The following is a 10887-nucleotide window of genomic DNA, read 5'->3' as shown; positions in this document are numbered from 1 at the left end:
GGCGGCGCAAGGTAACTTTCCTTTCCTGATCTGGCTCTCAATCCGTTCCCCCACAGAAATAACCTCGGCAAAAGTTGGGAAGCTGGATCCTACCATTTTTTCCATGTATTGGGTATGCATAGTTCCCATAAACATATCAATCAGTTCCTTATCGAGGAGAGGAGGTTGGACACGAGCTGCAAGCTCTCTCCACCGTTGTGCATACTCCTTAATTGACTCATTGTTGCATTGAGTCATGTCTTGCAATTGGGTGCGATTGGGCGCTAGATCAGTGTTGTATTGATAATGCCTAAGAAAGGCTTCAGCGAGGTCTCTCCATGACTGGACCTATCCTCTCTTTAATTGCATATACCACTCCAAGGATGCCCCACTAAGGCTATCTTAGAAGTAATGAATCAGGAGTTGATCATTGCTAATGTGGGCAACCATCTTGTGGCAATAAGCTCTGAGATGAGTTCTAAGGCAGCTGATCCCTTTGTATTTGTCAAAGTCCGGGACTTTGAATTTTTGCGGAATCACGAGGCCTGGCACCAAGCACATATCGACAACGTCCAAACCGGGAGTAGTGTGAACCTCCAAATACTTGAATTTTTCATCCAGAGCATGAAGTCTCTCAACAACTGGGTCTAGGAGACCTCCAACAACGGGCTAGACGGGTTGTGGCATGAAGAAAACGTCATACAGATCTTCATCACCCATCACAGATCCGTGTCGAGCAGATGTAGCAGAATGCTCATCGGGGTTCATGTTGACTATGGGAACAGGAATAGGGATAGGTCCTCCTTTAGGATGGGAAGGATTACCATCAAGGTTAGTTAATTCAGAGATGCTACGCGATGGCGATCCAAACTGAGCAACAACTCTTCTGGCTTCGGTGCTAGTCTCAGCATCTTTCTCCTTCTGGGCCAAGAGTAACATGGTCTCAAGCAGACGATCCATCTTAGCCTGCATAGAGTCAATATCTGTCCTCATCGAAACCTGGTTTGCTTCAAGTTGTTCGAGTGTCATCTTGTAGTTGCGACGTGTCTTGTACCGGTGTCGAGTAGTCAGCGTTATTGGACAAAGGGTAGAATATGGTGTAAGTTCTTGTTTCTGGACAATTATATGCAATGCATGTTGATGATATGCAAAAATGCATGAAATTTTGCCATGTTTTTTAGCAAAGAAATACAAATACTCAAGATCATTCACATGTCGGGTACGTAGGATAATAGGAAGAAGCCCGGGTTCCTTTGATTACTAGAAATTCCCAAGGGTAGGTTCTAAAGTTATGTTTTCAAGGAAGAAACTTAGACTCACAGATCATGTTCAACACTTCCTCGCTATAATGGGCTGGCCACATCGTGATGAAAACTCCAAACAGATCTACTCTAGGTGGAGTCTTCGTATTGTCCCAATGAGGTGTATACCCCTCGGTTCAATACTACACAACTCTGGGTTCTAAGTTCTTCTCGAAGCTCGGGTATGAAGCTAATCTCACACCATACATCAAGTCCCATATCAAAACATCAAGACAAATTACATACAACACAAGCAATCAGAATAAGATACATCGAAACAGCATGGAAGAAAAGAATATCTTTAACGTTCATAGCAAAATCAGACTAAGCTAGGATAAACTCTGTCTTGCTTGGAGCAGGTCCCCAGCAGAGTCGCCATCTGTCGCACCTCAAAAAATGCAACCCCTCGCGATGGATGCGGAAAAAATTAGTTTGAGCAGAGTCGCCACCGAACTTTATTTATTCCAATGAAGGAATAGAAAATATCGATAAAACCTTTTAGAAAATAGAATAATGGTCGTCGCAACCATATGCGGGTTCGGGAGTCGATTACACAAGGGGAAGGTATTAACACCCCTCACATCCGTTGTACTCAACGGGAACCTTTTAGTCCAATTTACTATTTGAATGTTATTCGCTTTCTTCGAGTTATAAGGATTGATAATAAAGATGGATGAACACCTCAGAAGGAGAAAGGGGAGTTTTTTTATTAGTGTGCTCGCCAAGATCTCGCAATCTCGTGCCTACGTATTCTTATAGTGCAAAAGGAAATCAGAGCATTCGTAGTTCGGGGACTATGATTAGTTGGTGTTTTTTAATGAACGACTATTTAGATCGCGTTCTAAAGGCTAAACTTCGGCTTGTCTACTCTAGGCGGAGGCTTAAGCACTAGTTTGTTGCGCACATTAAAAAGGATTAAATAGTGTTCTTTGTGGTGCACACCAATCATTCAACTCTTATAAGGAATAATAAGGCGACCGCCTTCTACTCTTTTTTTCCGTTCGAATTATTTTTGAAAGTTTATTTGTGGAAGTCGAATATGCGCGGTAGTGAGGCGTACGCCTCCAACTTGCTCATTCAAGGAACAATATGGTGTGCTCCACTCGTTCCTTTATTCAAGTTTATTTAGCATGTTTTAATCGGAAGTCGATAATTTGAGCAATATGGCGAGCGCCAATCATTCAATTATGTCAGAGATGGTGAAGCGAACGCTTCCCATTCTTTTTCGTCCGAAGTTTAAATTGTAAAAATATTTATTGATTTGGGAAAATAATTTTGAATTTGTACGATTAAGGTTTTAATCGGATGACGAGAATTCGATCAATATGGTGTACGCCAATTATTCGAACAATCGAGAGATAGTGAGGCGAACGCCTCCCATCCTTTTATCATCCGAAATTCATATTAAAAGGGCTTAGAACTTGTATTAATTTGAACGAAATTTGTGATGGTGGGTTAAAGGTTGTTGGGACTGTGAATCGGTGGTGAGTTCGTCGGAAATTTTGTTGTGGTGGTTATGTCGGTTGAGGGCATGGTGGGTGCACGTTGTGATTTAGGGAGAACGACGACGGCGGTGATGTGGTTTTCGACCGCAGAAGTTGTGCGGGTTGGAGAGGGTGGTTGAAGAGGAAGATGAATCGTTTTAATTTTCTTTGTTTTTTGTTTTTTTGATTCACAGAGAGGTTATGAGTGGTTAGAGAGAGTAGAAGTAGTGGGAGAGATAAGAGAAAGACGCGTGTGAGAGAGTGGTTCCTTTAATTTTTCTCCCTCTGCCTTTTCACCTTCAGCCAGCCATAAATTGGAAAAGTGGCCACTCCTTAATGGGTGGGTAGAGAGAAAATTATTGTGGTCCCGAGGGATGCGTGAGTGTGAATCATTTCTTTAATTTTCTTTTTCTTCTTTTCTTTTTTTTTTACCATTGGAGAAAGAAGAGTATTTTCAAGATTTTTATTTCTTTTTATTTCAGCTTTTTTCTTTAATTGTGAGAGAGAGTAAGTGAAAAGGTTTGTTTTATTTATTTAGTTTTTAATAATAAAAAAAATCAAATAAAATCCATTAAGATTTTCTAGTTGTCCATTAAGATTTGCTAGCTGTCCCAAGATAAGAGGAAATCCTTCTTTGATTTTCTTAATTCTTATTTATCTTAAATAATTATTTTGATTGGATAAAAGGGAAAAGTGAGGATAATGCAGGTGGGCCTTTGATTAAATTCGAATTGATGATCCAGATTGAATTAAAGAAACACAAAATGGTTTAAAATGTCAAAGATGCCCCCTTCTAGAAGCTTTAATTAATTTAAATGAGATTAAATCAATTGAAACAACTAAAAGTCACAACTTCTAAAATGAATATGGTAAAAATAAAACAAAGACATGAAAATTTCTATTTATTTAATTCGAATATTTTGGCGAAAGAATAAAATTAAAATGACTGGAAATGAATAAAAGTCGGGCGAAAATTTGCTCGAAAAATTAAATCGGTCACATTGAAATGATCAGCACAAAATATACTTATTGAAAAAATACAGCATTTATTTTAATTTCGAAATAAATTTTCACCGGTTAAAAGGCTCCGGCGGGTCAAAACTCAACCGAAACATTCACTGAAAAATATAACGAGCACACCATGTTAAACTACGTGAACCGTAGATTAATAATACTGGCATCTGCAATTTTAAAATTTGAAACTTTTTACTCGTTGGTTTTGCACGTTCTTGAGAAATGATTCAACCAATTTGTTTGTATTTTCAATAATTTATTCCGACTGATATTTTAGGTATTATTTATGATGAAATGCATGTCGCTGTGCATATGATGTAAATTGAAAAATGAAATCAAATTTACGAAAGTTTAAAAGTGTCTGGACAAAATTGGGGTATGACACCAATTTTATTCTTGGGTTCAAATTTCATCCCTTTTTGGAGTCAAACCACATTATCCTTTGGTTCATATCACACATTTGGTCTTTTAAGGGTTGTAACGTGGTCTGGTTCACAGTTTTTTTAAAACAAAAGAATAAAAGGCTCAAAATTTAATTTCAACCCACCCCTTCTTCATGATGATCTACAATCCTACGTTCAGTTAAATTGACACACGCATTCAACTTCCAAGAGTGTTCGAAGGAGGAATGGTGAAGATGAAGATTCAAGATGATTTTCTTTTGAAGTGGCAGTCACCTTATTTTGTTTTTGTTGAGGATTTGATGACCTTCTTTTTGTTTTTGATCCCTAATTTTTCCTGGACCACTTCCTTGAAGCTTTCGGTCCATCGGGATGCCCTGATTTTTGCCTAAGTCATTTTTTGGTGGTGTTCGACTTAGCGGACTTTTTTTAAGGATTGTGACTGCCACGTTTTTGGTGGATCAGTGTCAACCAACACAAATTTTAGCCTTCCTCAGCTTCTTCGACATTTCAAGATGTGTGCGTAGAGTAGCGTATGGTCGAACCTCTTTGGAGGGTGTACAAATGGATAAATTCTCTTTGAAGATCGAATGCACGGTCAAACTATATGAACACAACTACCCTGCCCCAGGTTATGATTAAAGGTTTTAGATCCTAAAGAAACACCATCTTCTAGGCTCAAAGTGGTTGACTATGGATTAACTCCTTATCTCTTTAGTGTTTGGGGATTTGAAATAGTGCCTTACATCATCAGCAAAGTTCTCTTTGAAAGCACACAACAAAAATTATGGGTAATGGTTTGCATCATCCTCCCTCCAGTCTTTGCTAAAATAACAGTTTGATCAAGAAAGTGAATGAGTGTAAATATTTTTATTTTTTTTGTTTAATATAAATGGAAAATGAGTGAATACGAATGGATTAATTCAAAATGTATGATCACTTCATTAATATTACCATTAAAAGAAAACAACAATGCTTAAAAGAAAAAAAACGTTTAACATGCAAAGAAAATACAAAAGAAATGCTGAAACATCCAAATAATTACCAGTGTTGAGGACGATCCTTTCTGCTTGACTTGTTGTCTCTAGGAAGTACCTTTTGAAGTCTTCGAACTCATTAGGGTAATGGACCATTCACCACATTAGGGTCACGAAAGTCAGTTTCCCCTTAATGATCATATGTTTCACTTCTTCTTGGAAGACATTACACTCTTCAATTGAGTGCCCCACTACTCCATCAGGAAACTCACATTGGACATCCGGGTTGTACGAAGGAGGGAATGGAAACTTCATGGATCTGGTCTCTCTAGGATATATCAACGAGCTTTGAACCAACTGTGACCGCAACTGACTATACATCATTGGGATCAGGTCAATCTAGAGAGTCTCTCTTTCTTGTCAATTTGGAGGTCCACGTGAATTCTGACGCCGATGTTGATTGTTTGGATTTCGAGCTCGATGGTTTTGGTGTTGAAGCTGACGTGGAACCTGAGTTGGATGATCCGAAGGACCTTTACATAGTTGCTGATACTGAGGATCGGGAGGTAATGTTTGTTGGCATTGAACAGCCGCTGCACATGGATGCTGATAGTATGACACCAGAGGTGGAGCTTCTGGAGCTTGATGAGTGTCTCATATTGCATTAACTTCTTCCTTTTCCTCTTGGTAGTTGGAAAGGGATTCGCTTTCAGTGCTCTGGCTACTTGAGGTGCCTTGGAATCTTCCACTCTTGAGGCCTCTCTCAATGCATTCTCCAACTTTCACCAAGTCAGAGAAACCTAATGACGCACTGCCTATCAGTCTTCCATAGTATGGACCTGACAGGGTATCCAAAAACAAGTAAACCATTTCTTTCTCTAGAAGCGGTGGATGAACACAAGCTTCTAACTCTCTCTATCTTTGGGCATATCCTTTGAAGGATTCACTGTTGTCTTGAGATAACCCTTGCAATTGTATACGGGTGGGAGCCATGTCCATGTTGTATTGGTAATGCTTTAGGAACGCCATAGCCAAGTCTTTCCAAGTGTGGATGTGGCTTTGCTTTAGTTGCATACGCCATTCCAATTATGCTCCACTGAGACTGTCTTAAAAATAGTGAATCATTAGCTTATCATCGAGAGCATAAGAGGTCATTTTTAGGAATAACATCACCAAATGGTGCTTTGGGCAACTATCCTATTTGTACTTCTGAAAATTGGGTACTTTAAACTTGGGGGGGATAACCATGTCAGGCACTAAACACATGTTTAAAGCATCCAGATCAAAAGCATCATTCCTTTATATAGCTTTAAATCTTTCATTTAGCACACAATACTTTTCAACAATTTCAACGACTCGAGGGTCTTTGATTCTCTTTACTGGGATTTCCCCTTGGGAATTTGGCTATGAGAATTCAAAACTGTGATACTCAACAGCGTCATGAGGTGAGAAATGCACATCTAGGACAATGAGATTTTCCTGAATATAAGGGTTCTCAACAGGGATTCGAATAGGCTGAGATTGAGATTAACTGTTCACTTAAGGTGGAATGACGTTCTCAGTGACACCAGTCCGTTGAATGTTGTCCTCTCTCTTTACCAAAGTTATCATAGCCTCCACAAGTTGGTTCAACTGATTTTTCATCAAATAAACATCTTCTCTCGATGAAAATTGGTTTTGATGTCCAGGGTCCATGATCTTTTAAGAGTTGCTTCTAGTCTGATATGCGTGTCAGGAAATCAGTTGCGGGTTATAGACAAAGGATGGATGAGGTTTTTTAATGATATGCAATACAGGCCGATGAATGCACATGCAATGGTATGTGAGTAGATGCAATGTGATGCCATGTATTTTTTATTTATTTTTGGTACACAGGTTCAAAAGTATGAGGTAATAGATGAATCTTATTTCTTTCCAAAATGGGGTTCTCATTGGGTATGATCTAGGATTTTTGTTACAAAGGACCCCCAAAGTTACGGATTTACAAGAATGTTTGACACTTACGGCAAATGCTTCTCGATCGTCAACTCCATTAAGGGAATCTATTCTGGGTGAGGTTATCATACCTACCCTTACGAGGTATCCACCTCGGGAGTCCGCACTATGCAACCATCGACTTCGGTTCTAGACAGGGTACTCAGAGTCATGGATTCACAAGACTGTTTGCCGCTTACAGAAAATGCTTTTCGGGCATCACCTCCGTCAAGAGAATCTATTTTGAACGAGGTTTTCGTATCAATTCTTATGAAGTATTCACCTCGGGAATCCATACTACGCAACCATCATCCTAGTTGGCCAAAGGTTCAATGTTCTAAAAGGTCCTTAGAGTCATGGACCCCTTTGAAACATTGAAGCTTACGAGGTATTCACCTCGGACGAAAACATTTACAAAAGGATATACTCTAAGTGAGGTTTTCATACTGACCCTTACGAGGTATCCACCTTGGGAGCCTGTACTACTCAACCATCATCCTATCTTATGTTTTTCACTCTAGCCTCGGGTATAGAGTTTTTCTCATAAGGTTTGCAATCAGAGTATCCAAGTACCACAACATAATAGAACCAATATAACATTTAACATCAATATTACAATAAAGATAACATAAGAAATAAATAAAGAAAAGGCACACCAATAAACAAACAAAGGCACACAAACAACCTAATTAGGCTTGACTCACTTAGGGAACCAGGATCCCCAGCAAAGTCGCCATCTGTCGCACCTCAGTAAAATGAGAACACGATCTAGCAAAGCGCAATCGCACGCTCGCATGATGGACTGAATAGAGTCGCCATGAACTTTATTTATTCCTAAAAAGGAAGGGGTAAATATCGATAAAACCCGAGAAAGAACAAGAATGATATTATTTGTCGCAACCAAATCAGGTTTTGGGAGTCGATTATGCAAGGGGAAGGTATTAACACCCCTGATGTTCGTTGTACTCAACGGGAACCATTAGGTTAGTTATATGCGTTAGTGTTAGCTTGAAATACTAGGCTTCTCGAGTTATTAAAAGAGAAATAAGAATAGGAGAAGAGAGAGATGTTTTTAGATTTTTTCAATGAAGGGGACTAAACCTAAGTTTTTTTATTAATGGGTCTGACAAGATTTACAAATCCTGCTCCTACGTATCTCTGGGTGCAATAGATAACTCAAGGCTTACGTAGTTCTGGGTAGAAAATGTTTGTTTGTTGGTCAATTTTATCGAAAGCTACTTTGTGTTAATCGACGAAAATAATGTTGGACTACCCAAAACAAGTGTGTGGTATTCACCACGTTTCATTTCCATCTTATTTGCAAAGGTGTTTAATATCTCTTAGGTGTTTTTTGAGATTTGGTTAAGAAAAGGTTTGAAGAAACCACATTGATAGTTTTGAATGATGGTGAGAGCTAACATTGGCGAGATATCCATCTCAAATCTTAGTCTCAAGAGCTCGTGGTATCCACCCCGTCCCGTTTCCATCTTTATCAAAAAAAGTGTTGAATATGCATTAAGTATTTTTTAGTTTTATTGTAAAAATGGCTTGACGTTGGATCAAACATTTGATGAACGACCGTGAAAGGTTTGAATGAAATGGTTTAAAATAAGATGGGATAGAAAGAAATGGATTGATTTGGTTATTGAAAAATACTCGACGTTGGATCGAGTTTTTATTTTTGATATTTTTTTTAAGAAAAGGGTTGGTTTTATTCTTGTGTTAAAACTAGCTAAACAAGCAAGCAAACAAAGAAATAAAAGCGATAAAATTATTACACGTCATGGGAATAAGGGTATATTTTGTCGAATGGGGATTCGTGATAATGAAACGTTTAAATCAAGCCCAATCAAAAAATAAAAATGAATAAGTGCATGTACAAAAGGATGGTCTTATTGTAAGAAGGCCCAAGAGTAAGGCATGTGAAGAGAATATCAACACACAAATTATATTTACAATACGTTCAAAAATTAAATCGAAAAAAGTAAAATCGAAGCATGCACGAATTAAAATTGGGATGCGAGGATGCGAATCAAAGTCACATTATGCAAGAACGTGCAATGAAAGATGAAATTGAGAGGTGCAAACAAAACCCTACATAATATGCTCAAAAGTCGGTTTGCGCATATTGACAATAATCGAAATTTCGTATGCGACGAATGAAAATACGGCAAAATAATGTCAATATACCGATAAAATAATTAGTGGAATAACGACATGGGAAGTGCTGAATCCATAGATCAATGTCCAATGTTTAACCATGAACAAAAATCAAAGAAACCAAACCAAAAAAAATCCAACAAGTATTGCATTTTTAAAATGTTCATGGGTCACTTTTGCAATGGCCGTAATCAGGGAAAATAAGTGAGAAAAATAAAAACAAAAAATTAAATGGTAAAGTCAATGTCACAAATAAGAAATAGGTATAAAAATATTAGAAATAAGTTCATTGGAATGGCTAAAAACGGGAAAGATCATAAAAAATAAGGATGAAAAAAAAGAGAGAAAAAAAAAGGAAAAATGATGAAGAAAAGTGGCAATAAGGGATTGAACTTAGGATACGAGAGAAAGGGGTGTGAAGCTTCAACCATTTCCCCTATAATATTATTGATGTAAATTAAATACAATAATAAATATATATAATAAACCTTAAAAACTCAACTTGTTACAATATAAACATGAGTAATAATAATAATAATAATAAAAGAAGAAAACGCATAAAAATGAAGGAAAAAAACTCAGCATGTTTTTCATGTGCCACATGGAGGAATGTAACAATATGTACTCTCTTCTATTCTCATGGAAAGCAATAAAACTAGAGCATGTAAACGACGGTGGTGATTGTGTGGTTAAGGTTTGGAAGGTGGAAAAGATGATGATTTTAAAAGTTGGTGAGGGTAGAAGAAGGATCTCGTAAATTTGACGTTCGTGGTTGTATAAAGGATGCAAAATATGGAAGAGGTTATGTTGTGAGAATGGGTGATTTGTCGGCATTTCGAACGGAGAGGGTAAGGTTGGCGTTTGTTGGTGAGCTTCGATGGCGCTACACGGAGAGTGGTGGAAGTTTTGGATGGTGAAGTGTTGTGGTTTTGAGTTATTTGTTACAGCATATTCTTTTATGGTGGTTGGTTTGTTTTGAAACAATTTTGGTTGATGTTATGAAGAAGGTTATAGTGAACAGTCGGTAGGAGGGTGTAAGGGAGATTAAGGGTACTGTTGGTTGGGGTTGTGGAAGAGAACAGAGCTTTGAACAATGAAACAACATAGTATTATGTGCACCGTGTGTAGGTGCATGCATTGGTCACCCCCTCTCAGTAGCATTAATAATTAATATTAATATATATATATATATATATATATATATATATATATATATATATATATATATATATATATATATATATATATGATTGGAGATTAGGGTTGCTACCTTTCTAATATGCCAAAAGTACCCTTAATAAGTGTTAGTGGTGTAAAATAGAATTGAAAATAAGCTAAAATAAACTGAAATTAAACTACTCAAAATTATCATAATTAAATTGAAACTAACACATAGAAAAATCTATTTCATTAACTCGAATATTTTGACAAAAAAATAAAAATAAAAAGACTGAAAATAAGTAAAAGTCGTGCGCAAAAGTGCTCGAAAAAATAAACTGAATGCACCAAAATAATCAGCGTGAAATAAACTTCTCGGAAACATACAAATTTTTGTCAAATTTTAAAATTGAAAACGCTCAGACGGATCAAAATGTGA

The sequence above is a fragment of the Lathyrus oleraceus genome, chromosome 6, assembly GCF_024323335.1.
Source record: "Lathyrus oleraceus cultivar Zhongwan6 chromosome 6, CAAS_Psat_ZW6_1.0, whole genome shotgun sequence".
In the NCBI taxonomy this organism is placed as follows: Eukaryota; Viridiplantae; Streptophyta; class Magnoliopsida; order Fabales; family Fabaceae; genus Lathyrus; species Lathyrus oleraceus.
The sequence above is the reverse complement of the archived record's forward strand: the minus strand, read 5'-3'. Positions refer to the sequence as shown.